The 27,646-nt window shown below is 43.0% G+C and overlaps 1 long non-coding RNA gene across 3 annotated transcripts in view; it reads left to right on the forward strand.

Annotated features, from left to right (window-relative positions):
• Positions 1-20,475, forward strand: part of LOC134876032 (uncharacterized) — a 41,336-nt gene extending 20,861 nt beyond the window's left edge. For 2 of the 3 annotated variants that reach the window (XR_010167324.1, XR_010167325.1), the window contains exons 3-5: positions 2,810-2,897; positions 3,357-3,659; positions 18,565-20,475. This is a non-coding gene — a long non-coding RNA (uncharacterized LOC134876032). The remainder of the gene's footprint in view (positions 1-2,809; positions 2,898-3,356; positions 3,660-18,564) is intronic. The other variant, XR_010167323.1, reaches the window with a different exon arrangement.
• Positions 20,476-27,646: the final 7,171 nt, after the last annotated feature.

Here is a 27,646-nt window from a genome sequence, read left to right on the forward strand (position 1 = left end):
ATGGAACAGATGGGGATAAGGTTAGCCGGGGTCCGTAGGGAAATTAAAATGACGGGCTTAAGAGGGTCCCATTGCTATTCTGATGGAGATGCACCTGATCAATTTGCACCAGGGGTCACACAGAGGTCACCAAAGACAAGTGAATTGGGATGTTTTGATAGCTGGTCGTGACATGTTCTCTATTCCCATCCAGCCACACTTTCTGCCCTATAGGGGGCTGAAATGTTGCATGACTGTCAAGTGTTTGTGTGTGTGATGCATGGAACAGGGTCGCAGCTATTGGGAATAACTGTTGTGAAGAAGCTAATGTGAATATTTCATCCAGATGTGTAGAAAATCTATTGAAGCTGGTCCTCCGCTGGCAGCATTACGCCCGCACCCTCCTCTGTTTACCCAGGGGAAGTTAACAGATTGTAGATTACAGGTTTTTTATAAGGCAAACATTTCCTTGAGGGCAAAGCTGCTCCGGTCAGACCTGCTCTCTGACTGAGTTAAACCTTCATTATTACAAGCACACACTTTTTGCACAGGCAGTGTTATTCTGAAGCCCGGCAATACACAAAGAGAGGGGAAGTGTGTGTAGCCTCCAAACTACAAAATGCAGAATCATGCAGTTATCAGGGTCCGGTGGCTTTCCAGGTTTTAAGGCACCATCCCAGTTTAGGTATACCCTTTTGACGGAGCTCATGGTCATAAATAAATACAGAGCAGTTAGCAAACTTGACATTTTTGGGGCATGCTCGATAAGGTTAGCCTGTTGCTATGCTTCTATCCAGCCCCTTATCATAACTATTCACCAACACAACCTGCTTGAATACACAGTTATATTCCCTGCACTGCTTTAACTTCACCTATGTGCAAACTTTGGGTGACATTTGTTCTAGAACAGCTGATCTGGATCCAGGATTTCTGAGTATTCTTGACAAATATCTTTAGTGTCATTTCAGCAACCAGTGCAAAAAGTCTCTCGTGCACTTTTCCATGTAAGGGACTTGTCTTGGAGTCACTGAGACCTTTTATAATGTGTTCAGTTTTCTTATTGCACATTCCAGCAGCTAAAGTAATACGAGCCGAAACTAAATTTAAGATCTGTCTACTCGCTTCTCTTTTGGCAGCAAATCCATATTGATTTTTAAAAATAACTGACTCTTCAAATTGGAAAAGGGTTTAATATAAAGTTGGAATTCTGCTGTGACTGTATCTCTATTCATCTTGTGTTTTAAGGCTTGGTTATGATTAAAAATAACATGCTTTTTCTACAGTAAATGGTGCGATTCACATACCGTCATCCCAGAGTTCTGCTGCATTGATTAGATGATGTCTTTCTGTTGTAAAACAGCATTAAATCATGTTTATACACTTCAATATTCCAGGGTTTCTATGTATGGCATGAATACAGTATGAGACATGGCAAGTGTATTATCCCTGAGGTAAGTGCTGCAGTGTGATGTATTATACAGCGTGTGTGTGTCGTGGAACAGGAGCATTATTTATGACTATTTCCAGTCACATGTTGACATTTCATCCATGTAATGTTTTCATTATGCATTACAAAATTTGACATTTATTGAAAATGGCATGATTCTTGCAAGAAGCCCAGATATAATTTACTACCAGATGCAAAGGTTTACACGGATAACCACGTATGGGACTTTGGTTGTATACCTGTGTTTGTATTGAAGTTGAACGTGTTGATCATGATGTTTTCAGACTAAGGAAATGAAGAAAGGCTCTGCTCCGTGTGACAGTGTGTACATAAAGAGTTGGTTAAACCCTCATAACGCTGCAATGCCCCGCCTGCTCTTGACCTACGTAGTAATGAAGGGACTTTCTTTACAGGCCTATAGAGTGTGTGCAACATAATGTAATGCAACAGGAGGAAGAGTTGAACCAAAGCAGCGTGACGGAGGGTTTAAAAAAGGCCGGATTTGATCCGTGGTGCAGAGGAGAATGCGTCAGTGAGACACGGAGAGGAAGGGTGCACAGAGAGAGGTAACACGGTAAATCCTCCTTCTCCGTCACGGATGCAAACGTCTAACATATGGGATGAATACAGACATTAATGACTAAAGGATAGTTAATTGTGAAGATACAGTGGTTTTACAGTTGAAAGTGTGTGTGAGAATGTGTGCTTGTCTAACTACCCATCTTTTTTAGTTTTTGATCTTGTGACGGACACTTTATAAAGGAGAGTTTTGCATCCTGCACATCCACACAGGTGTATTCTGGTTCATTAGACGGGTAGATGCATGGGAGGATTATGACACAACGGTCCCACGTTAGCATTGACACGCAAAGGAAAACTACGGTACAACTTTTGCCTTTTGCACGATGTTTTGACACGTCACAGTAGGAAGAACACAGGTGCAAATAATACCCTTAGGGATAGATAAAGTCATTTTTGCTACTTCAGTTTCAGAGTAATGGAAATATGATGGACATTGAACTGTTTGCCATCATTTGACTTGGAGGTGTAGGGCACATCCACTGTACCTGAAGAGTGCCTGGCTTCAATGGAAGTGGAAGGAGAAAATAATCAATATTTGAAGCCGTGTTCTTTGGGGCAATGATTGGAAACACGCTAAATTAAGATTAGATCGAGGGTTCAGCAAAGGCACTGTGATCAATACCAGCTATAAATGAGGTGTGAGAACTAGGAGCAGAGTCGTGGACTAACCATGTGCCATAAAGGGCCAACAGTCTCTTCGCATTTAGAGCCCATAAAGCGTCGTTAAGTGAGGCATCACTTGCTGTCCTGCTGACACCTTGCCTTGGCACATTGAATTACAATACCCTTCTCTTTCCTCAGGGTGACTTTAATCAAATAAAAACTGAGAAGAAATGAATCTACTACACATTGCAACCATTGAAGCTTCTTCCTCATCTCCCATCTGCAGGTGACACCACACTCCAGCAGCATAACTTAATATACAACGCGCAGAGTCCCACATGTTGCCCCTGGCTCCTGTGCAGCTCGTCTGTATTTCCACAAAGGGGGTGTGTAGTTCAAAATGTTGCAGGAGCTTGTTTGAATTTCCTTGTTGAGACGTCACAAAGTGTGGGACCAGAAGTAGACTTGTGGTCGGTGAAGCGAGTCTACTCCCCCCCCCCCCCCCCCTCTCTCTCTCTCCCTCTCTGTCGCTCCCTCCCTCCCTCCCTCCACTCATCTCAGCTCAGTCAGTCAGTCAGTCAGGAGTCCGTTATCGCTGCTTCTCTCTCCTCCCCTCCGGACTAAACTTTCCCCAAATGAGACGGATTTCTTAAAATCCTACTATAAAACAAAACTGTCTCTGTTTCCTGGAGTTTAAAGAAGGATTTATTCTCATTTTGTCCCCTTTTTTTTTTTTTTGCTGCAGGAAGGACGCGTCTCGGTGCGCACCGTACCAAAAATGGACCACAGAACGTGTCCAGTGCGTCCGCGCCGATCCTCCGCCGCTGTGTGCGGGACAAACTGAAGGAAAACCACACCGGAGGGGGACTGCACACACACTCACTGTCCGTCCAAGAGCTCAGAAGATAACACCGAAGCGGAGACTCGTTCCTCAGACCAACGCGAGGACATGGACATACTGTAGCCAGACTGGACAGAGGGGAAGGATGTAGCTTTACACCGAGGGACATCACAACCTGCCAGAAGGGACTAGCGGATGTCTTCACCGGTGAGTGAACCGGGTTTTCTCTTAATCAATTCCCGGTGTGTGGTGCGTCCTTGCTTCTTGGACACAGTCGTCAGCGATAGTTTAGCTCGGTTTGTGGAGTTATTTGTGCAGAATGCCACGGGTGAAAGTTATTGACAGTAGGAAATACATAAAGCTGAACCTGTATGGATAAGGTGGAACTTTAAAGATAAATGATTTGAGTAAGACCAACGCTGATTAGACGCTAAACAAGCTGTTGCAGCCCTGAGGTGCGCACGTGAGCAACATTGTCGTGGAGAAACACAGAATTTGTTGAAATGCGAAACTTGACAGTATTGTTGGATGGATTTAAAGGTGGATAAAGCACGTTGGGTTGTTGAAAGGATTGCGAGAGCTGCGTTTTTACGCATTGCATCGTCTGATTCACCACAAAGAACATGTCCTTATTAAGTGATTTAGTCTGGTTTAATAAAAATAATTGGCTTCCTGGATGCAATTATTGATTATAAAAAACAATTCAAGCTGGTGGAAATGTTGTCTTTGTAGGACAATTCAATCTGGATGATTTACGCGAAGAGCAACGAGATTTACGCGAAGAGCAACGAGATTTACGCATCCTTCAGATAATTCTCCTTTGTTTATATTAATAATTTAACCATTTTGAGCATCATCAAAGGACAAAATGACTTGCGGAGGGGTGGTAGATTCTCTGAGGGTGTGTTCAGTTCATTAAACGTGCTCTGCAGCATGGGTGTCATTCAGGGAGGGTGTGGTTGTGTGTCCATCCCCCTGAAGCTTTTCTGCGTTTTGTCCATGCTCAGATGGCTTCAGCTGCAAATACCTGCACCACACTGACAATTAAATCATCCGGCAGTGTGTGTGGCTGTGTGTTGCCACGCACGTGTGTGTGTGCTCGTGCTTGTTTATTCAATAACAGTCCCGCTAATCCACCTGTCTCCAGGGAGGATTAGAGCACTATGGGACATTTTAGGGCCTGCTTCTTTCCCCTTTCCTTTCTTCTCCGCCTTCAACAACATAATCTGCGGGACAAAACGCCGATTCCTTTAGTGCCATCCCCCAGAGATGCAGCCACAAGTGAAGGCGATTTATTCCAACAGAAAACGCCTGGCAGCGCATTGATTGCAAATGATTTCAGTGGCCAAAGCTGCCTGGCTCATCTGCTGTGATGTCCAACTCTGACAGCGTTTGTTACCAGCTGATATACTGTGGTCATTTAACACCACTCACTTAAATGTAAAGCCATCTGTGAGCAGGTTGTTGGACAGGCCGTAAAGCCTCATTTGAATGCATGATCAATCTCAGGTCATTTATCACAGTCCTATTTTTATTTCTCTGAGTTAATTTCAATCCCCCTCTCTCCGTCTCTGCTCAAATAACATTTCCAGTTCGACATGCTTCATTGGCATGAAAATGGAAAGTAAAATGCTGTCTATTTTCCACATCTTACCCCCATGATGTTGGGTTTGCCATGGCTGACAGTGAGGGTTTGATTCCCACTTGGCATTAAAGGGGTTCTCTCCATGAGCCAGTTCTACATTTGGATTTGTGTTGTGAGTTAACGGTATTCTCAACATCCTTTCACTGGATTTATTTGGTTGTTTTAAGCAGAGGTCGGCTCTGCTTGGCAAATCATTTCATTCATCGCCATTTCCCATTTCACCCATTCACTAAAAGCTGAATCATTGACTGTCACGGCTGTCTGAAACGACTCGCTGACAGTCTCTCACCTCCATCGCTCTCGTTCGATTTCCCTTCCCTCACTTTTCGTGCTCCATGCTGCCAGAACGGCCATTTGAAGACAGATGGATAATGTTGAAGAACTGCAGGTTGATTTGTGTTTGTTTTTCTTCCAAATGGAAAGCTCCATGACCTGAGGGATGCTGGAGGAGAATTTAAAGACGGACAGGTGTAAACATGAACAAGTCTCTCTGTCTCACATAGTGATGGACTCCCATTTTACCCTAAGGGTGCCTCTTTGGAAAATGCCATTGCCATCCATTCATCTCGACCCTCATTTGATTTACACAATTAATCAGAGTGGATCCGCAGGCTTGACATATCGACGCTAACTGTTTCTCCCTTTTTCCCCTCCTGAAATAGAAAAATAAATAAGACAGAATGGCTCTCCGATTGGTTGCACACACTGGGAAGAACAATAACTGTAGAGGATGAGATCAGAGGTAAGAGGGAAATAGACTTCAAGGTGTGTGCACTCCTGCTTTTGTATCCTTGTGAGGACCAATTGGATTTTGGATTTGTTCAAGGGGCTTCTGAACCCAGATCAGTCTGTGTGGCCTCTTCTTCTGTGCAATTGTAGATGTAGTACTTCGATGGAAAGGTCAATGGCCCGAGGAGACGTTAAAGCACAGTTATTATGTTGCTGAACATCGTGTTTAACATAAAGTGCAGCTTTCGTTTAACCCATAAAGGGACGAGAAGTAGAGTTTATGGCAAAAAAAACACGACTTTCCACTTACTAACACTGACCTCAGAAAAAGACAGGTTTCTTTATATTTTTCTTGACTTTATTTGGTAGTTTTTTGACTCAAGAATCACCTGCTCTTTATTTTTATCCCTGTCAAAAATACCTGGATACATTCTGCCACTGTGAATCGCGATTGTGGAAAGTACAAATCAGATTCATTCAGCTTTCCTCCCCACGTCTCCCCCACTGTCATGCGTCCCCTTAAGTACACAAACGTGTGTGTGTGTGTGTGTGTGTGTGTGTGTGTGTGTGTGTGTGTGTGTGTGTGTGTGTGTGTGTGTGTGTGTGTGTGTGTGTGTGTGTGTGTGTGTGTGTGTGTGTGTGTGTGTGTGTGTGTGTGTGTGTGTGTGTGTGTGTGTGTGTGTGTGTGTGTGTGTGTGTGTGTGTGTGTGTGTGTGTGTGTGTGTGTGTGTGTGTGTGTGTGTGTGTGTGTGTGTGTGTGTGTGTGTGTGTGTGTGTGTGTGTGTGTGTGTGTGTGTGTGTGTGTGTGTGTGTGTGTGTGTGTGTGTGTGTGTGTGTGTGTGTGTGTGTGTGTGTGTGTGTGTGTGAGATTCAGCAGAAGACAATTTCGTTTGGCTGAATTGCCTCAGTGTCTCCTGGACCGAGACCCGAAAGATACAAAAAAAAAATCTGAATTCTGTAGATCTGCAACCTGTCAGAGGAGGAGGAGGAGGAGGAGGAGGAGGAGGAGGAGGAGGACGGGGTGGACGGGGTTGGGGCTGAGTGATCAGAGATTCAACCTCCAGTGTGTCGGGGGTTGGCGGTAGACAAACCTCATCAATTGCGAATCAATCATGCGAATGGAGAACAGAGATAATGGAGGCTTCTTGAGTCTGATTACATCTCTTTGGTAATGCTGGAGGGGGACTGTGTGTGTGTGTGTGTGTGTGTGTGTGTGTGTGTGTGAACTGGGATAATCCAGCTGCCACTGCCTCCAAAACGACTGACTGGAATCCTAAATGAGGAGAAAAGGAAGGGTCTTCCATCTTTGAAGTCCCTCAAGTCAATGTAGCTCCCTCACCAAGTGTCTTTCTACCTGTTCCTTGTGTGTAACCTTCTGACATTTGGAGGAAGGAACTATCTTTTATGAGTTAGCAGAAACCATCCATTGCCTGCAGTGAAGAAAGGGAAGGGGATAGGGGTCTTAAATCAGGAAAAACAAAGCCATTTATGCTCTCCAAATGTCGACTGGTGAACATGAGGAGATTAAACACGTTCTTTCGGGAAGTGGAAACCATCTCGAGTGCTTTGTAATGATATCCTTTTCAAGTGAGCAGGGTACTCCACAGGAGGGCTGGATTGGCTTTTTGGATTTATAGGATCTAGAGGGGGATTTTTAAGACTGGGATTTATCTGCTATAATGTTTCCATTTGGGTTCAGGAAGATTTAAATACCTAGGATGGGAGAGGGGAAAGGATTCATAGACATTGGATACGGGGGATGCCCTTTCTGGTGTGGTTTATCTGGGAGTTAAGCCTCCCTATTGAGGGTCAGCAAACAGATCAAATCTTCCCAGAGAAGACGACCGACTGTTCTGACTGCAAGGACATTGAGGTCCATTTGTAAGCCTTTATTCGAGCTTCTGTCCAACTTATTTTTAACCCAATTGGATGTCCTGAACAACAAAGTGTGATGCTTATTCCCTGGGCTTTCAGAGGGGCTTTCAGTGGATTCCCATCAATGTTTTCACTGGCTGTTTGCACGTGCGCCTTTTTTGCATGTTTGTCTCATACGGTTTTCCTCTTTTCGGGCCTTTCCGAAGGTGGTATTTGAAATTGTATTAAGACAATAAAGATGAGATACACTTTATTAATCCCAAATTGGGAAATGTTTTCGTTGCTGCAGATTGTAACACAAGTATTGCACATAATAAGAAATAAAAAAGGGTAGAAAACAAAGAATTATTCAATATAAACATCTCCAAATAGAAGATAAATCAGAAATAAGAGTGAAAATATATAGATTGACCGAGAGGAAAAGATATGTAGACTATTGACGGGCTGAATTACAGCTAATACAATATAAAAGTGGGACCTTATTTACATTTAGTGTGCATGAATGACATATTGCTATTGCTTTTAAACCCAATCTGGGCCTGGTATGTTCCTATATTTCTAATGTGCTCCTTTGACTTAAAATATGAGTCCATTTTTAGTTGATAAAGCCCTCCTATATTATACTCTTTCTGTATGAACCATGTAGAGCAATTTCTTCCATTACTAACCTTGCACTGAGGATTTCAACACGTGTATTTAGCAGAACAAATCAAAGGTTTCCAGCCTCGACAAAAGCTGTCTGTTTCTAAAGGCCTTTGCAGAGGACAAAGAGACTCCAACATTTCCTCTTGGTAACAGAGTAGAAATAAGCAAAGCGTACATCAAAACTTGACTGAATGTACAGCTTGCAGAGCTGCCAACATACACGATTTTGGCGTAGCAGATACGATTTCCAGGCCCTAATTACGCCGCTACGCTTGACTTGAATATCCTACGCATTACCCAACAAATCGAAAAATGAATCGTGTAGCTGGCAGCCTCGTGCCTGTGTTGACATCCAACCAGCCCTAAAGCTCACATATAAGCCGTTTTATGATTCGTCCCTTGCGTTGACAAAGAGCCAATAGGATCGGCTGTACTTCTTTTTTGTAATACCCTCACTACTGTTACCAGGATGCTATGCTGTTTTGGCTCCCGCTGTTGATGAAGAATTCTATTCATGTAGACCAGTGCCGTGCGGTGAGCTCGTAGCTGGCTTTCAGAGTCAGATATGTGAAAAATATGTGAAGTCAATAGAGTTTATTAAAACATAATTCAATTGGCAGCTTGCACATTGACTACTGGTTGTTTTTCATATTTTATCTCAGCATTCTTCACACACACCTATGATAGGTACAACGAGTTGGCAGTTGGTAGCTAGAGAACTCGTGTTAATAACTGGTAGGCTAAAATATTATTTCATGCGAAGATGCACAGGCACCCTGAGGATTTTTACCTTTACCCATTGAAATACAATGAGTTAAATCGGGGAAACTATAACATCAGCTCGATAACTAGCTATCATTACATGCGAATTGAACGCTTCCATTTAAATCGTTTAGGTTATTTAAGTCTCTTGAGCTAGCTAGCATAGCAACTAGATAACTATAGCAACCAAAAAACACAACTTTAGCTGCACAGTTTAATTTCTCAAACTCAGCTCACCAATACATTAAAAAAAAAGATCGTTGGGTTCAAAGTGATCACAACGACGTTGTATGATGTTAAATGGATGACAGACATTAAACAATCCCCTCGGAAACACTCGGATATCAATGTAATCTTGGCTAATAATTAAACGTACTGGTGGCTTTCCATTCGTCTGCATTTGCATTGTTGTATTTTGTGGCAGATTCATCGGGGTAAATCATTATGGTTACATACTGTTACATATATATATCGGGGTAAAATCCATCAAGCATCTTTGTAACACAGCAGGGAGGCATTATACAGGAGGGAATATTTCCTCACTTGCATCTTTGTTACAGAGCAGGGAGGCATTATACAGGAGGTGCTAATTTCTCACTAGCTCCGCTTTGGGAGGGATTGCTCAATCTGACGTGAGGCGCCGCTCTTTGCCTTACCCCGCTTGTCTCCTCTGCTCAGGTCACGAGCAAATTCAGCTATTTTGGTTATAAAATTATTTAAGATCATTGGAATCATACAAAAATTACATTTATAGCACAGATAAGTAGAACATATTAATATCTGGGTTTTTTTCATTATATAATTTAACATATGTGTTGTGTTTTTATTATCTTAATTTCTAATGGACCAATGATAATTCGTGAATACACTATGCCCGCGAAATCGCGGAGCGAGCTGTCAGTTGAAGTCTATCAAAAATGGATGGTGAACGTACTTGTCCTCCGCTGAAAAAGCGGCGAATTTCTGAACAGCGCTTCAAGCTAGAATATAACGCAGAATGGCCGACCATCACCCGGTCGAAGCTGGACGACTTCCACGCTTACTGTATGTTGTGTAAGACAGATTTTAGCGTGAGGCATGGGGGCCGACACGACGTTGAAAAGCACATCAGGACTGCTAAACACACGTCATACAAGGCGGCAGTGGAAGCTACAAGGCCCATCGCGGGCTTCTTTACGGTTGACAGTGACACCAGTGTCATAAATGCCGAAGTGCTCGCTGTGGACTTTCTGGTGGAACACAACATCCCGATCGCGGTGGCCGACCACATCGGGCCACTGGTGAAAAAGATGTTTCCGGACTCGAAAATCGCTGGTAAGGCTCAAATGACAAATAGCCTCTATTCATCTCAAGCATTCATAGGCATAGATTTATATCTGTATACTGTCACAATACACTCTACAATCTGTACAGACTATATAAAACAGTTACAGTACTGCCCTGGTTGATAATCTGATTTAAATCTTGCAAATTAATCATTGCTAATTTATAGCCTACTGATACTGTATCATTCTAATAAACATTTTTCATTTTATGTAAAGGTGAAAAAAAATAGCCTAGGCCAACTTACTCTACAGAGGATTAATATCATGATTGTAATTCTGCAATTCTGTGTAATCTAGAGTATAATCATGATAATACAATGCAATATTTTTGTGATTGCAATTGCAGGAAAGTATGGGTCTGGTCGCACAAAGAGCAGCGCCATTGTTGGAGCTCTTGCCAAGGAGGATGCGTCTGTGATCACGGAGGCAATGAGGACAGCTCCATACTCCCTAGCCACGGATGGGAGCACTGGCTATGGAGACTGTAAGCTGTATCCTCTTGTTGTGAAGTACTTGATCGAGGACTTGGGCGTGTTCTGACAGTACTCCTATCTTTGCCAGAGTGTCATGAGGCATCTACTGGGCAGAACATATTCAAACTCATTGACAATGAACTTGAGAAACGTAGCATATCCTGGGACAACTGCATGAGTTTTGGGGCAGATAATGCCATGGTGATGCAGGGACTCAAAGCTGGCACGGCAGGCTACATCAACAAAAAAAACAGTGCAGTATATGTGCTGGGATGCCCGTGCCATCTAATTCATCTAGCTGCAGAAAAAGCTGCTGCTCAGCTTCCAGTGTCCATTGAAGAGCTGCTGGTGGACATCTACTTCTACCTAGACAAATCCAGCAAGAGGAAACAGGGACTGAAGAAATTTCAGGATCTGTGTGGAGTGGAAATGAGAAAGATTGTTAAACATGTAAGTACGAGGTGGCTCTCTTTAGATAAATGCATCGCCAGGTTGTTGCAGCAGTGGCCTGCATTGCTGCAATACTTTGAGTCAGAACAGTCTGGGCACAGCAGCAAGGACAAGACCACGCAGAGCAGCAGCAAGGACAAGACCACGCAGAGCAGCAGCAAGGACAAGTCCACCCACAGTGTTAGCAAGGACAGATCAACCCACAGTAGCGGCAGCAAGGACAATTCTCAGTTTGATTTGGCAGGCTATCTCTTTCGCCAACAAAACCTAGCCAAATTCTGTCAGGGAAAGAAAACACCAGCAGCTGCAACCACACAGCCCAAGACTGCAACGGCAAAGCCCAACACATCTAGCGCTGCACCCACTCGGCCCAAGACATCTAGCACTGCACCCACTCAGCCCAATACATCTAGCGCTGCACACACTCAGCCCAAGACATCTACCACTACACCCACTCAGCCCAAAACATCTAGCACTGCACCCACTCAGCCCAAGACATCTAGCACTGCACCCACTCAGCCCAATACATCTAGCACTGGAGCCACTCAGCCCAAGACAGGGGCACAACAGAGAGTGCAGAGGGCATGTCAACATCTGCAGGACCCAACATTCCATCTTTACTGCTACTTTCTAAGTGCGGTCCTGCCGATATTTGATGAGGCCAACACTCTGCTGCAGCTAGACAAACCCTGCATACAAATACTACACAGGACTTTGACCACACAGCTGAAGAATCTCTTGAACCGATTTGTGAAGCCTCAGGTGATCAATGCAGCTGCTAAGGTTCACCAGGTACCATTCAGGGAACCAAGCAACCAGAAGAGCAATGAGACCTTGTTCATTGGGCAAAACACCAGAGACTTCATAAGAGATCACCCTGAGCTTGAGGAGCTGCAGCTTGCCCAGGTCTTCAGCGCTGTGCGGGCATTCTACATGAAGGCTGTTGAGTACATGGTGAAGAAGTTTCCCTATGATGACCCAGTGATAAGGAATGCTTCTGTGGCTGACATGTCTGCACGGGACAGCGCAGACTTCAATTCTGTGAGGTACTTCACAGGCAGATTCCCCTGCTTGAAGATGAGTGCTGAGGAGATGGACAAGCTTGAGGGTCAATTCATGACCTACCAAACCGATGCTCTGCCAGAAAGCATCACCAGCTGTGACAGACCAGACACACAGTGGCACCTGATGAGTCAGCTGAAGGATGGAAATGGCCATCTCAAGTACCCTTTACTCTGCAAGGTAATGCTGGCTATCCTCTGCATCTTCCATTCCAATGCAGACTGCGAACGCATCTTCAGTCTTGTCACAAAAAACAGAACGGAGTTCAGACCTAGTATGGGAATGGAGACCCTGAGTAACCTCATTACCCACAAACAATTCATGGTGGCAAAGGGGTCTGTCTGCTACAAGCAGGCGTACTCCAAGACAACTCTTGCCAAGGCCAAGTCAGCAACCTATGACCATCTAAAGTGAGAGGTTGATGAGATGGTCATGTCACAGCCAAAGGTTCCTTTGAGTTGAACTCTGTTCTAAAAAAAGGCTGTGTAAAGGTTTTTCATGTGTTATTGTTCAGTATTGTTTCATGATGAATTCTGTTCGGTTAATAAAAATATTTTTTTGTGTATGTTGGTGTTTAATTGTGTGCAACAGTACAGGGAAAAGGAGAAATTATACACGAAAAACATGTCCTAATATGACCTAGATTGCATCTCAGAGCATGTAAAGTCTCTGGCTTCTGATAAGATAAGATAACTTTTATTAATCCTGTAAGGGAATTGCACATGTTATAGCAGCAGGGTGATAGGAAAAGGAATAGGGAACTATATATACATACAATTTACAGTAAAATAATAACAGTTGAATACAAAAGATAAATAGAAATAAGTAAAGTAAAAATGAAATAAGGGGGCATTCAGGGGGCTTCGGCGGACCTCGGACCCCCGGCTTTGAAAAAAAATTTGCCTCGCTACGCTCGGCTTGCTACTATTTTCTAAAACACAATGTTGGCAGCTCTGAGCTTGTGTTCTCTTCGCCTTGATCCATGCGCTGCCAACGTTTTCTACTTTGCGACTCGTGTGCGTCAGAGGAGTATGGGGACCAAAGGCAGTAACTTAAAGTCTCCACCTTATCAATTCATCAACGAGACCTTGAGCGGCGCTCCACTCTTTAAAGCTCTTGAGATCTAAAAAGGTTTATCTGATCCAGAGAACAGTAAACATGCGCTGGTGCGATTAGGAAAGGGGAGCCAGTGAGACTCATTTGACAATAAGTGGACTAGCGAGGATAAGAAGACGTGAAAGGAAGTACACAGAAAAACATCTTTGTTTGGGTTATTTCCATCTGTTGCTCAATCTGGCAATTAAGGGCTGTTTAATCCACTGTAATCCCAATTCCAAATCTCTATGAATAGAGGTAATTACCCCAGTGTGTTTCATGTCTTAGTTAATATTCAACAGAGCAGATGGAAACAGCTAATGGGAGATCGTGTGTAACCGACTGCTACATAATACCCAGGAGAGGCTTATTTATAGTGGAATATCTGGAATTCACCCAAATATAAATAAAAAGATCATGCACATTACTGAGTTTATTCCTGAAAGTATGTATTATGCAACGCCATTAATCACATGTTGTTTCTGTAAGACTCAATCATGCGCTTCTTTTGGACACAGTTGTGCTATAACAGCATTTTCAAAGTGATGGAGGGAGAACATTTTGGAGACTTTTCAGGAATTTGCTCATGCTTTTTTCATCGTCCAAGCGCCTGGTTTTACTTGGACGGAGCTTCCATCCAGGCAACACATTTTCCTTTTACATTTGAAGTCCAAGTTGAGGTTGCAGTGAGCCAACACAAGCTTTTGGACAATGAGATAAGCTAGACTCATGAGACAACGAGAGAGAGAGGATGAAAGACATTTGGACATTTCAGTGAGTAGTGTTGCATATCAGAGTGATATTACACCTGATGGTGGCTTTAGGAGGTAGTTTGTGCTGCTGTTGAATCCCATTTCATTATCTCAGGTCTTTTATTTGATTTATTTAGAGACTTTTCACTTTATAATGGAGTTCAGTCTTCCAGGACTTCATTGTTTTTATAGGTCGTCTTTAAGGATAAAATCATACTTTACTTGATATGTTCCAGCCTCTTAGGGCAGGGCACATCCCACCCAATATCAACACCTCTTCTTAATGTAATACGAACAGATGTTGTACTTTACTTTATTTTCTACTGCTGATATGTATATCTTTATTGTTGTATTCATTTATTTTATTTCAGTCGTTAATTTCGACTTTTTTATTTTATTTATTTTTATTAATTAAATTAAATGTAATTATTTATTTAATTCCAACTTTTTTATTTAATTATTATTTTTATTTATTTAATTATTATTTTTAATGTATTTATTTACTTCTAATCCGTGAGCAATGTCTTATCTAAATGCTGTTGTCGCGAAAACAAATTCCCAAATTGGGATTAATAAAACATATCTAAATTTGCCCGTATAAGTGAAATTAATTAAGAAATAAAAACCTTCAATTTGCTTTTTAGTTAAAAACAAGAAGCCCAGAATCGGACGATATCCCTGCCAAGATCCTGGCTGACTCTCTGGCGTCACGTTATAGCTCCCCGGAGCGTCCTTTTGAAATAATATGTAAGTGTGAGGTAAAGTGTGAATCACATCCCGTACGGCTCCTTGTAGATTTCCCTGGCTGCTCGCTGTGGCTATCTTCTCATTCATATGCACCTCTCCCTCTGCCGTTATTTTACAATTTCCTTCCTGTTTGATCTCCGTTCAATCATCCCCCGCTGCAGCGAAGGGAGGAAGGTGAGAGGAGGATGAGAAGGAGGTCGGATGCATCCTTGTCACGTTATAGCTGAAAGTCAAGGTGTGTGTGAATAAATCAGATGACCACTCATGAAGAAGTGTGTGTGGATGAGGAAGTCAGATATAAACCGCTGGGTTGATGGTGGAAATAAATGGACATGTATGTAAGTAAGGAGTCCTTGCATTGGCTTGGGAGAACTGAAACACTCCCAAAATCACTTCTTTTTAAACACGTTTTTCCATTTATTTTATATTCTCCTGGCAGTTCTTGGTTTTGTGTCCTAATGCCTTACAAATCATCTTTGAAACATTGGCTCCTTTATTTACTTCAGTGACATAATGACTCACTGTTACGCTCGAGCTTCAGTTGGCTAGCTCACCATCACATTGTACGTGATAGATAGGCTAAGGGGCGGGACGTCTCCACGTGGTTGACCAATCACAACAGAGCCGGCAAGCTAACCAATCAGAGCAGACTGGGCTCTGGTTTCAGACAGAGGGTGAAGAGAGGTGCTGCAGCACAGGCAGTATGAGAAAAACAAAGAGCTGTTTGGACATTAGAGTAGATTTAGATGAGCAGAATAGGGCCCCTTTAATACTATAGCCTTGATTGATTGACAGGATGATTGGTTGGGATTAAGTGGGGGTTCAGTGGGCTTCATAAATTCATAAACGCCCTTCCATTAGGAGGAAATTAAAGGACACCTATCATGGCAGTTAGACTGTGATATAAGAAACACTCTGTTAATTGCGACTCAGCTGCAGTACATTAAATTGGGACGCACCCCATTTCTGTGACGTGCTGTAAAAGCCTACGATGCAGAAAGACCTACGACAGACGTAAAACACCCGGGAGCTTCCTGTTCGTCTGTACAGTGCGCTGAGACCCCCGCACTGCGCTCACACTCCCCTCACACGTTCATTCATCTATGCTTTCCACCTCAGCAGTGTATGTGTGTGTGTGTGTGTGTGGAGCATCAAACCTGTTTGTATGTACTCTAACTTTTAAAAAAAGAAACTTGCAAGACTGTCATTTAACAAGGCAGCCCTGGCAGAAGATGTCATGCACCCGTGCGCATGCAGACAAACACTCATCCTGTAATTGTTATTCCTACTGTCAGCCTGTGAGTTTGACTGCAGCACACACACACACACACACACACACACACACACACACACGCTTTTTCCTGCCTAGCCACATGACAAATTCCCTGTCTGTCCCAAGGGTTCCCGGGGACTTTCCATTGCAAGAGAGGATTTGCTTCACACATGTCACTGTGTGTGTGTGTGTGTGTGTGTGTGTGTGTGTGTGTGTGTGTGTGTGTGTGTGTGTTGGCTAAGCAGCGTTGAGACTTCCCACAATTCCCCGATGTCATTTGTCAAGTGTTGGAGGAGCTTGAAATATAGATTAGCGAGCACACAGACGCACAGCGACTGTCGGCACGTTGCACGCATTCAATTAAATAAAACATTCATAAGGTTAGCAAAAGAAACACGTTGCTTCACTCGTGCTGAGCGTTGTTCTATATTTCCCTCTCTGATTAGAGCTTGTTTTGATGTGTTAGACATTGAGAGCGATTGTGTTTGCTAACCTGCGTCTCGGGGAAATCATGCAGATGTGGGATTCTGTTTAATTTGAACCTCCATGGTTGGCATCTTTCTGCCTTCCCTTGACTCTCTCTTGCGTCCTTTTGTTTCCCCTCTTCTTATTTCATATTCTCCCCTGCTGCCTTCTCTCGGTGTCTCTTATTCCCACCAGCATTCCCTCCCGTCCCTCACTGCTTCCTCCTATTCCTTTCAACCACTGCTCCTTCATTCATTTTTCTCTTGGTGCATCCCCTCTGTCAAGCTTCCTCCATTCATCCATTCTCTTCTCCTCCTTCCCTTTTCCACTCCCTCCCTCCCTCTATATTCTCCTCTCCTCTGAGCTCTTAAGGAACCATCCTGCAGTGTAACTGTGTCTGACTCCTCTTCTCACTCTCACACACACACACACACCCTTACACTCCTCACACACCAGTCTTGCCTTTTGAAAGCGATGTGCTTTGGGGATTTGTCTGTTCCACTGCCTTTTGACAGTTTGACTGACACACACACACACACACACACACACACACACACACACACACACACACACACACACACACACTCACACATAAAACACACTTACTGTTTATGCTGCCAAGCGTAGTTGACCAGCTAAGACACTCTCTCCTCACAACTTCTTCAGTCTGTACTTCTTTCCCACACACACTCTCATTAAAGTGTGCAGAAAAGATGCACCTCAGCCTGCCAGCACTATAGTTTAAATCCTGGGAAAAAGTGCCCACCAGACGGTATATAAAACCCCCCCCTTCAGCAAGATGAAACTGTGATATAAATTAATCACAGGTACTTAACCCTCCATGATGTCACTCACACACGCTTCCCCGATTTATTGGCTGAGGCTTCCCTTCCGTCTTGCTGCATCTCGCACTGTAATTAACTCCTGCATCGATTCCCATGTCGGAGGTGTGCGAGAGGGAGACAGTGTTGGTGCTCAGATGTCATGTGATGCTGAGACTCTATGTGCTACCAACAAAAACAATACTCAAACAGTTGGGTGAAGCTTTGAGCTCTTCGGGGGCGACTGTGGCTGCGAAGGAGTGCGGTCATCTTTCAACCAGAAGGTTATGGGTTCGATCCCAGCCCGAGCAGTCCACATGTCAATGTATTCTTGGGCAAGATACTTAACCCCGATTTGCTCCCGATGGCGTGTGAAAGGTAGGTAGTTAGGTGAATGACATGTAGTATGTAAAGCGCTTTGAGGGGTCAAAAAGACTGGCTGAAGCACTTTATAAGTACAACTCAGTTTACCATTCGTCAAAAATAACCATCCAACACAAAATATTTGAGGTTTATTTAACTTATTTCCCCATTTGACTGATTTGACCTCTTGCCTACACTCTAATGAAAGCAAACTCTCCATTTGTATAAATAGAAATGTTAATAAACTCCAAAAGGTATTGCATAACTTAATGCCTGATCTAAACTCATGCTAAGAAAACTACAAGTATAGCCAGTTCCAAACGCTCAGAAATCAAATGAGTTTTATAAAGTTTTAGCTGCAACACATCATGCATCTTATTTTTCTGAGCCAAGACCAAACCGAACACCCTACATTGCCAGTGGCAGAGCTTGATGATGGATTTCCCATCAATCCACTGTTGTTTATTAGGAGCTGCCGAACAGTAGAGCAAAGTTTTGTTGCTGCAGTGCTCTTAAAATCTGAGACTAGCTCGTAGCATTGCAATGGCTTCAGCTTGAATGTTGGATTTAGGGGTTTATCTATACTGTGTCTTGTTTTAACCACGGTAACCAGTGGTCCTTTTTTTCCAGGATTGATTAAGTGTGCTCAGCGAAGCAGAGCCGGATAATATTCCCAAAGTTAAAACCGTCTGCTTCCGGCAACAACAGCCAGAGCAAACGCTCAGACGGTGTCTGGAGAGGCTTAGGAAGACTTTCGCTCCCGTCTAAGATCTCCGGCAGTCTGCTTCACAAGTTGATGCCTTCTGCTTTGTGATGCGTGAACACAAAAGGGACTTCCTCTTGCAACTGTCTGATCGGGCGTATATGACATGAATTACAAACTCCAAAAATGTGTGTTTTATTTCTCTTTGGAGGCGATTTCACTCATCAATTATTCATGGGAGGCTCAGAGTCTGGAAATATTAATCTGCCGCTAAAACAAGGGATTGTGTTTGTTGTGTTGCACATTAATATTTGAACATTTGTAAAGTGTACCGACATGGCAGAAGCATAATAAGAGCAAATGATTTATGCAATTCTGAGTCGATCTGAGTTTATAGAGGAATTAGATTTGGGAACACATTCTTTTTTTGCCGGCTACACTAATCCAAATTAAATGAATACTCTGAATTCATCTTAATGATCCATTTCCACCTCAGTAGCTGATGTGTGCATTGACTGTATATGTATGCAGAGAAGAGAAGGAAAACAAATTACAAGAACAACAAAAAGACAAATCCTTGCAGTTACTTTTTCAACTGCAAATCAAAGTGTCATCTAACTCACTATTTGGGAATTACAAAAACACTCAGGGGCCATCAGGGAAAGAGAGAGAATGGGACAGATGGTGGGAGAAGAGATAATGACAGTGAGACGATGCCAAGGACAATAAATCAAACAAATAGACGACGTAACAGAAAACAAAAAGGGAATTGAAACAGAAGGATTAAACTAAACGTCGACCAAGGTCTTCTCAACGTCGCATCTCTCTCTCAGCGAAGGGATCATCCAATCCCAACGAAGACCTCATTACAGAGAAGCCTCTGATCCACGCAGCATCATGAAAAGTTAGAATTGTATCTAAAAAGTTCACATTGTGAAAAGAAGTTAGATTTATGAAAATAATCTGAGATTTTTAAAAGTCGAAATTTAGAAAAAAAAATCTGAAATTTGAAAAAAAATCCGTATTTTAGGAAAAAGTCGGAAAATTCCCAAAAAGTTAAAATTTTGAGTTTTGAGGATTAGGGCCACATGATGAAGGAGTTAGAGTAATAATTAGAAAATAGTGGGACATTTTTAAAAGTCAACATTTGGAAAAAAGGGTCAAATTTTTTGGGGAAAAAATCGTACGTTTTTAAAAGAAGACATTTAGAAAGAAATTCTGCAATTTGAAAAAAAGTCAGATCTTTTAGGAGAAAAAGTGATAATTTTACTGAAGGAAAACGCTCCTGAGTGTTAGTTAATTAAACTCTATTGTACAGTTGCCTAATTGGTACCTAGAGGCTAATATCGGTAGCTTCAACTTGGAAAGATCAAGTGCGTCAATAGCCGTTAAGAGTCCAGCGAGGGTCTAATGGTCACTTTACTTTAACACACTGGACTGAACTGTGGAAGTTAAGTGACTCCACAGACTGTAATGGAAAAGCTTATTTATTCTGCAGTAACTTTTCCAAAGCTTAATCCCACCAAGCCTGTCCGATTTCTGTGATACACTTAGACCACCCTGAACTTGGGGAGAGGGTTGCATGGATATATATGAGGTCAGAAAAAGATATATGAAGATATAAACTCCAACATTTGGCTGTGTTTTCGTGGCTGTCTGTGCACATTGACAGTTTCTCTATAGCCAATCGTTGCAGGGGTGAAGCGAATATTCTCTTGGTTCAACCCCGAAGATGTGATTTGATGTTCGGGCGTAGCAGAATAAAGATGTATTAATGCTAAAATTGGCAAATACTCACCTTCACACCTCATTCTGTTCGCTCTGTGATTGATTTTTCTCTCCCTCAACTTTATCCAAATGCTTTTCTTTGGATCCCTCCTCAGCCTCTTTGTTTCTGAACCTCAGTCCCTTTAGTCTCCCTCTGTCTCACCCTTCCTTCCCTTTTTGTCACCAGTCCATAAATCCTAACCTGCTGCCTGCGAGGGAAATAAGAGCCCTTTCTTTTCATCCAGTCAGTCTGGGACTGTCTACCTGAGTTCGCCTGTAGGCATAGATAACTCAGGAGGAGAAAATAAATTGGTCGGCTCTTGTCACATTGTTATTCACCCTCGATTGTCTTCCTCTAACAAACTAATCCATCCGATCCTATCTGTTGCAACCAGTTTACCCCGTCCTACTGCTGACTATGGATTGCTGCATTACGCTAGATAACAACAACAGAGTTCAAACGCACTTATTGAACTTCCATCAATGCAAACCATATTAAAACCTGCAGCGAGCTTTGATTTCTGGACCTTTTGTTTGAAATCCATCAAAAATAGTTCACGTACCAGATAGGAATGAGTCCGATTTGGCGGTATTGATGAAAGCTTTCAGTCATTTCCTTTTAGAAATGCACCGTGTGGTTCAATTTATCTAAACGCCAGCAGGGGGTCTTCACTTTGAGTGGACAGATAACTGCATGGAATCTCTCCTTATGCCTCGCCTGATATTTTTTGCAGGAAAAACTAAATGCAAAATATTTGTCAAAAGAATTCAACTCTTCAGACTTCTTTTAATTGTATTTCATTTATTTTGCGGGTAAACGTGTGTGCAGTTTGTTTTACTGGAAAGACTAGAAAGGTAATCCAGATATCTGTCTCAAAAGTAAGTGTATAAAAGTTGTATTTATTTAAATGTATTATTAAAGTCACTCTTTTTCATCACTATTATTACCTTCTAACATTTGAACATTGATTTCTTTCTGTAACCTTTTCTCTATTTGTTAAGTTGGCATTTATTGTGTGTTTTCTTTTGCTCTTCTGGTTCTTTTGAAAATATGAAGGCCATTAAATATTTGTCCAAAAACGACTTCTTATCTTTGGCTTTTAATGCCATGTTTGTGCTGCACCATTTCTTAATGCTTAATGCTAATGCAGCTGATTGGGCTGGACCAATTACCAACCTATTTAACAAAGTGCAGAGGATGAGCATGCATCGGACATCAGAAAGGGGTCAGATGATAAGGTATTGATGTTCAAATGCACGTAGATTTTCTAAGTGAAGCTAAATCTATGCTCCAACTAACATTAGTTGGACGTTCATTGATCAGGGACAAATGCATTAAACATGATTTCATATGAAACACAAAACAGATGTCATGCATACAAGTTTATAGCCGAAGCTCATTTGCAACCCCTGTCCCTGGTTAGGCTTTTGCTATTAAAGCAGAGTTCATGAGCAAAGTTAGAAACAGTACGGAAACATGAACAAACAAAACGTATAGACAGAGACAGAATCGAACTGAAAACAAGACTACAGCCTCTCTAGTGTCCTGTAAGGCTGCACAGCTTGTCAGTGGCGGGGAGTTAAAGTCACATCATCAGCTTTCTGTATCCCAGTCCCAGTGCAGAGTTCCCACAATGACCCTGGGCGCAATTTGTCGGCCTTCGCCACTCTGACGCACACACACTCGAGTCGTTTGTGATGGCGCTGACTTTAGATCCATCCATCTTCCTGTCGGTGTTGTCTAGACACTTTTTGCCTTGTGATGTGTGCAGAATTGTGGTTTCCTTTTTTGCCACACACACATATGGCAGGTGTAGACAGCCAGGTGACCGGTGTAATTGTTCTATCTGTCACATCCAAGAAATGCCAGACTGATATCAACACACACACATTCAGTACACACTCATCAGGGGAAAGGTCTTATCTTGTCAGATCCACCCTGTCAAGCAAGGCCACGGGTTCATTTGGGGTTTCTGTGCGAGTGTGTGTGTGTGTGTGTTTACGTCCACATAAACCCAATTTTTCTGTCTCTCACTCTGTCCATCTTTGTGTATTTATTTTGTGTGTATGTGTGTGTCCAGCCAGTGTGTGTGAACAAGAGCCTGCTGCTGCCTGCCAATTTGAAGGTGGTGCATGTATGTCTGGGGACACATTCAAAGCTACACAGCCATATAGGGACACACACTTCTACACACACTCACATTCAGCCAGAGACAACAACAGTACAGTTGGACGGACTTCCAGATGAGGTGCATTCTGGGTGGTCTGTGTGTTTTCCAGCATTACTCATCTGTTGATAGTACCGCTGAATTCATCCCGAGGAGGATTCGAGCTTCAATATTTCTGGTAGAACACGTTGTTTTGCAAAGATTCAACGATGTCACTGTGACTCGACCAACTTGTGTCTCATCGCTTAACTCTTGGAAAGGCTTTCTTTGGCCATCATAACCCACGCAAACTACAAGAGCAAACAGGAAGCTCCTTTATCGTTTCCGTCTTGATACCATTTGACTCTTTTTACGGCAGGTTTATGAAAACATATGATAGACACGTTTCGCTCCACTGATTCCTCAAAGCCTGGTAATCCCTTTTACATTTGTTGTTTCCCCTCATGCAAAAAAATACAGATGGTAGCGTTAACTCAGCCTTCCCTTTTCCAGCTTAAAAGTCAAGTAGCAGCTTCTCTCTGTATAAAAAGCCTGGCAGCCGTCACTGTTTGGCAATCATATCTTCGCAGCCACAGCTGAGAAACGTTGTGTTTTTCCACAGATATTCCTCTGACTTCTTTCCCTTTCCCGTCACCCACACCTTCTTTCCTCTGCGTCTGAATCGTGTGTGTTTATCCATCTGGTGAGGTGAGAAACACACACTCACTCTGCCGCTGATAAGGCCCGGTCAAATCCACTCCATCGCTCTAATCTGAGAGATTTAGGAACGTGTTTGCTCTGCTCTCTCGCCGGAGGAAGTGAAATGCACACAAACACCCACATGTTGAGGTTGTTGTTGCACACTTGCTCACAGAAGAATGACGTCGCCGCTGTGTGCCGCCAAAGACCTGCATCTTGGTCGGCGTCCAACACAGTCTGTCTTTCTCCCACTCAGATAAACACACGGGGGTTTGATTTGATCATGAAGTCGGGTAGAGTTTGGATTTTTGCCTGACTAGTGACTGGACAGATTTGGGTATGGTTAACCCTTAGCACTTATTTGCATGGTTTTAATTCAGATGTCAAAGCGGTCCACACGAGGAAGCCGTCCGTCCCTCTTCCCGCTTCTTTTAATTACATGCCTTTTGACTGAGTCCCTTAGGATGGGTCCTCGTCACCACGTAGATCTATAGGTCCCGCTCTTCTGTGGTCTGGTCCGCTCTTGCCTTTTTTATTGAGTTTTATTTTTTAACAGGGCTTTCAGAAACGTTTGATGTATTACCTTTGAGTTTTGAGAAGGTTTTTAACCACCAGGTTATCTCCTCCTAACCCTGACCCTACAATCCAGTCGGTACAGCAAGCATACGTCTGCAAATGACAAAAACAAGCAGGGTTTTTGTTTGATCATGAAGTTGGGTACAGTTTGGATTTTGGCCTGACTAATGACTGGACAGATTTGGATATGGTAAACCCTAACTCTGACCCTAACCCTAGAATCTAATCAATTGTCTTCAATGTTGAACACTTCTCCTATGACCATTTGGAAACGGTTTAGCAATCATAACATCTGCAAATTAGAGAAACTCACAGGGTTTTGTTTGACCATGAAGCCGGGTATAGTGTTGATTTGGGCCTGACTAATGACTGGACAGATTCAGTTACAGTTAACCCCAACCCTAGTCTCAAATGAATTGTGTTCGATTTTGAGCAATTTTGCTATGACCATTTGGAAACGGTACCTCAGACATAACATCAACAAATTAGATCAAACACACGGGGGATTGTTTGATCATGAAGCCGGGTATAGTTTGGATTTTGGCCTGAGAAATGACTGGACTTATTTAGTTACGGTTAACCCAAACCCTAACCCTAGAATCTAATCAATTGTCTTTGATTTTGAACATTATATATATTACTATATAAAAACAGCTCGCACACATCACATCTGCAAATTAAATAAACAAGCAGGGTTTTGTTTGATCATGAAGCCGGGGATAGTTTCGATTTGTCATATTGAGTATCTCTTTTTTCTCCCACCTGTCCTCCTTTGATCTCCTCAGATATTTGCCACAGCGGGAGAATGCTTTGATACCAGCAGGTATTTTTATGATAAAAGTGAACGCTGTGGTAATAAATTACTTCACATTAGTGTCTCGGACAGACCAGCCTCACTTCAAAGTCCTCTTCTTGATTTCCTTTACATCAGTTTCCCCCACAGTGTTTTCATCAAACAGCCACAGCGGACGAAACTGTTCTTGCTTTTTTTATTTCGTGAACCTGCACCCATTGCCTTCTCTCTCTTCTGTAACATAAGCACAAGGACATCTTCAGCACAGCAGGATCCTTCCTACAGTGTGCACCCACCCACGCTAAGTCAACTTTTCTTTGGCAGAAGGACACTTTGATAGGTATTGATGCTTCTACAGAGCAAACAGCAGGCATTAGCAGCATTTGACTTGATAAGCAGCAGCGACATGCATTTAAACATCCTCTTATCGTGCACGCTCATTCCCACATTTGTTATACTTTCGCACTCTGGTTTATGTCGGAGGATTATCTGTTGTTTGTCCCCACGTTCCTGCACCGCCCACCTTCACACTGTAGAGGCAGCCATTTTTACACGAGGTAATTGGATCTTTTTCATTTGCCTGCAGCACAAACAAATCTCTCAGTCTGTGGATGAATCAATGCCGAGCTGCAGGGCAGCACCTGAATACCCGATGGAGAGGTCAGTGATTTGTTGAAGGGTGCTTCAGTAACTCCTGAGCATCGCACAGACTGAATGACAGTTCACTTAAAAAGAGAAGTAATAAAGCCACCGTGACAAGCCGGTTGCTCAGACTTGGTTCTGTGCCATATAGATAAAGACAAATGCGGTTAGTCTTTCTCTGATATGACCACCTCCCCACCTCTGTGATCGACTTACTGTCAGTCACACTCCAGGTTATCGTCTGTGTTAACTTCACACAAGGAGCCAAGGCTATCTGTCCTCAGTCTTTATGCTAAGCTAAGCTAAATGCTAGCCCCACAGATATGAAACAAAGAACTCATTAGCATTAGCAACTCATAAGTCAGTAAACACTGTGTGCTCTCAAGCAGACCACACAAGAGCATCATCGCTTCCCACGCCAAATATATAGCATTTAATCTCTATATACTTACAGCTGGTTTGCTACCCGTCAAGATGGTTTGTCTGGTGTTGCTCGATGCTTTTTTGCCCACTTCCTTCTAAGCTTAACCTGCTTACATCTGCTTAACATTAAAGAGTGAGCGTATACTCACCATGTGGTCAAAGACAACCAACTCTTCTAAGGAAATAAAAGGGGCTGAGTAAATACCAACCTGGGGCTTTAAATGGAAAGAAATTGAGGGATAAAGACAGTGAAGTGAGTGATAACCTTTGGGTTAGACTGAGGAGGAATGGCTGGAGTGATTGGATGAAAGGAAAGCAGCTAATTGAAATGAAGAATGAGTGGACGTGAGGGATGGACAGTTTGTAGACTATCGACGGACGGAGAGAAATGGAAAGTGGAAACTGTAAGATGATTAAAAGAGGCAGGCCGTTGTCCAAGGGTTTCACCCTATATTATGTCACTATGCCACTAAGATGAATACCGTTTGGTTATTGTCCTCTGCTCAAAGCAACTCTAATCCTGCTCGTGATCGAAAAACAAAACGATAGCGTGGCGGTGGAGGGAGGAGGGACAGAGTGAGGGATGGAGACGACACAAAGCCCATGAATGAAGTGAGTAACGACAGCCGGGCCGAGAGGCGACTGATCGAGGAGGCACTCGGGCAAATGAGAGGTGAGGAGGGAATGAAAACGAAGCGACGATTCAACGACGAGTGAATTAGAAAAAAGGAGGGGTTGAACGCCTCGAGTGCGAAGGTATGGGCGAGTGGAGAGATGAATTGATCGACGGTGACGTAGAGAAATGGCGATGACGATTAATGGACGATAGGCTGTTGCTCGATAGTTGGCGGGTGCAATAAATAGCATTACAGGTAAGAAGAAAGGCATTTTGGGAGGAAACTGAACGACTTTTGAAGAAAATTACCTTTCTAAAATGTATGGATCACAAAATATGTCCCGACTGGCAAATTATTGGCATCATTCAATCAATCGATAACATTTTAAAGCCCATTATCACAAATTATACATGTGTTAGAGGACTTACCACATCCTCTGTCTTTAGACCCTTGCACTGTCGACGGAAAACTCCCAGAGAAACTTCACTTTGGCAGGAAAAATGGGAGAAAACCTTGTGGAGAGCAGAGATGCAATAGATGTAATACAGATAAAAAAGCAATGAATTTGGGACGTTGTTCTATGGAGAATCAGGCTGGATCTTCCCCTCGTTTAACCCCCCCCCCCCCCCCGGCGCGTCTCCCTGCTCTTCTAACCGAGTATTAAAATAAACTGTTCAGCAGCTGCTGAGACGCCTTTTGATCCTCTCTACGCATCTCTCAGGATTACATGTTCCAGCTCTCTGTAGTCTAAACGTGAAACCTGCTCGCTGTCTAATAAAAGATGTTCCCCCGCTCTTCACGGGAGGCGACACTCGCCCCCCGCCGAGACGTGAAGGTGTCTTCCTTCTGCGATCCGTCCTGCGTAAACAAAATGCAAATGAGCAGCTCAGACCCACTTCACCTGACTGCTCCTTAATTACTTCTTCTCCACCAAAAAGGTGTCATTCATGTTTGGATAAAATCCGGAAAAGCGGTGATTACTGCGGCATAAAGACACGGAGGACGACTTCATGATGTTTATGTGTACATCAATACTCGCTCCACGGGGAGGAGTAGGCTTCAAACCTTCAAATGTCGATTGCAAGGGAGAAGATTTATTGGATTTCTGTTTTATAGCCTTTAAGATACTGATGAAAGGTGCACATTATATGCTTCCATGCATCACCATGGTGGCCCTGTTGAACCTAGTGCACATATACAGTCGGTTCATGACGGCAGGGAGAGCAGTTTTCTTTCGTACACCGTGGGCTGCGTCAGACACAGTGACTGGAAGTGTTACGCTGCCATGAAGTCAGTTAATTACCACACTTTCTAACCTTTATTTCTGACCTTTTCCTTATGTTGT

This window comes from Eleginops maclovinus, chromosome 14 (assembly GCF_036324505.1).
Source record: "Eleginops maclovinus isolate JMC-PN-2008 ecotype Puerto Natales chromosome 14, JC_Emac_rtc_rv5, whole genome shotgun sequence".
NCBI lineage: Eukaryota > Metazoa > Chordata > Actinopteri > Perciformes > Eleginopidae > Eleginops > Eleginops maclovinus.